This window comes from Triticum aestivum, chromosome 7B, assembly GCF_018294505.1.
Source record: "Triticum aestivum cultivar Chinese Spring chromosome 7B, IWGSC CS RefSeq v2.1, whole genome shotgun sequence".
NCBI classification, from domain to species: Eukaryota; Viridiplantae; Streptophyta; class Magnoliopsida; order Poales; family Poaceae; genus Triticum; species Triticum aestivum.
Genome location: NC_057813.1, coordinates 395,943,640 through 395,945,803, shown reverse-complemented (window position 1 = coordinate 395,945,803; position 2,164 = coordinate 395,943,640). Strand labels below are relative to the sequence as shown.

General features: G+C 39.3%; 1 long non-coding RNA gene across 1 annotated transcript; it reads left to right on the top strand.

The window, feature by feature from the left end:
• The first annotated feature begins 221 nt into the window (after positions 1-221).
• On the top strand, positions 222-904 carry LOC123159558 (uncharacterized). Its single transcript, XR_006479778.1, has 2 exons — positions 222-552; positions 674-904. It is a non-coding gene; the product is annotated as an uncharacterized lncRNA (long non-coding RNA).
• Positions 905-2,164: the final 1,260 nt, after the last annotated feature.

Genomic DNA, 2,164 nt, shown 5'->3' with positions numbered 1-2,164 from the left:
CTACTTTGGTGCTGTAAGTTCTTTTCTTCTTACTCTTATTCTTTAGGTTTTATTTGTTATTCCTATTTCCATTTAGGGCAAAAAAAATCTGGGAATTGTTTGGACAAATGTACCTTTTAAGCATTCTCCCTTCGTGCCCAAAACAATGTTAGGTGGGCCAAGATAATACTTTTAGGCATTCAGAAAGAGTCACATCTATAATTAGCTTTCAGCTTGCTATATCCAGTGTGAACTACTAGAAATATGTACATCTACTGAAAGAGTCATAGTTATATATTTTTAGCTATTAGCTCATTGTATCCAATACCTGTGAAGTTGTATGTTTATAGTTTTGGAAATAAGTGTGGAATATTGGCTGCTGGTACCTATGTACGGTAACTTAAGTATATCGTCAAGAACACTTTATGCTCAGCAATCGTACAAAGTAAATGACGCATTTCCTTTCAATGGATAGACAAAAAGTGGACGGGGGGCTTCCATGCCACATCCATGGCTACTGCTGGAAGTTGATTGGCGGTCTTCATGTCCCAAAATGCTAGTTTTATAGATTATGTAAGTGTATTCTTCACTTTATGCTATTGTGTGTGCATAGTACACATGTGAATTTTCCATGCACTCAATTTCATAAATTAATTGAGCATTCTAAAAGTTGGGACTTGTTTAACTTTTGTAGGAAGCAACCATAAGGACTGGATTCAGAAAGAACCATGAAGCCAATGGTCCATGTCAAATAGATGTTTGAGCTTTCATTTTGTACAACTGATGCCTCATACTTGCATCTGATGTATGGTGTATGGTGTATGGTCTCTTGGTGGGTATATTTAGAATAGACTGAAGTGTATGTATGTGACAAATAGTTAATGAAATAAAAAATATTTGGTGCACCTAAAATATGGTGTCTTGGTGATTATGCTTAGAACGCATGAACTACGTGTATGTGACAGCCAGTACAATAGCTTAATTAAAGTTGTGGTTAGCTAAACAAAATGTTGATGAATCGTTGGTTGGCAAAGGAAAGCACCATCTGATTGTTGGTTGGCAAAACAAACCCTGTCGGATAGTCGGTCGGGAAAGCCCAACACCGAGCCCATCGGAATGTTGGTCGGGAAAGGCCCATGGCTGCCCCAATGAACTGTTGGTCGAGAAAGGCCCATCGCTGCTCCAACAGACTCTCATTCAGGAAAGGCCCACAGCAGGCCCAACAGATTGTTGGTCAGGAAAGGTACTCCATAGCCATCCAGCAGTCGGTCGGGGAAGATATGTCGTTCGGGAAAGGGTTTTCCCATCTGGACTTTTCCTAACAGACGGAATCAGTCGGCAATAGTCTTTCCCGACCGACTGTCTATCACCGAAAGCTGTATCTCCGACTAACCTGGCTGTTGGGGATATAGTGTTGTGGTGTAGTGAGAAGGTTATGGTGGCGGAAAAGTATTTTGGTGGACACCTCTGGTCTTTTGGGACTATTTTGGAATTTATAGGCCAAGAAATGGGGTTAGAGGACTCCCGGGGCCCACAAGCCAGGGGACGCCCCCTAGGGCGCTCCTTTAGGGCATGTGGAGTCCTCGGGACTGTTCTTCCTTCCTCTCCAAGTCCTACGCATGTCTTCTGGTCCAAGAAAAATCATCGCGAAAGTTTTATTCCGTTTGATTTCCTTTTATGTAAAACTGAAAAACAAGGGAAAAACAGAAATTGGCACTGGTCTCTAGGTTAATAAGCTAGTCCCAAAAAAATATAAAATAGCATATTAATGAATATAAAACATCCAAAACAGAAAATATAATTGCATGGAACAATAAAAATTTATAGATACGTTGGAGACGTATCAAGCATCCCGAAGCTTAATTCCTGCTCGTCCTCGAGTAGGTAAATGATAAAAACAGAATATTTGATGTTGAATGCTACCTAACATATTTATCCATGTAATTTTTTTTACTGTGGCATGAATATTCTTATCCATAAGATTCAAAACAAAAGTTTAATATTGACATAAAAACAATAATACTTCAAGCATACTAATAAAGCAATCGCGTCTTCTCAAAATAACATGGCCAAAGAAAGTTATCCCTACAAAATCATATAGTCTGGCTATGCTCCATCTTCATCACACAAAGTATTAAATCATGCACAACCCCGATGACAAGCCAAGCAATTGTTTCATACTTTT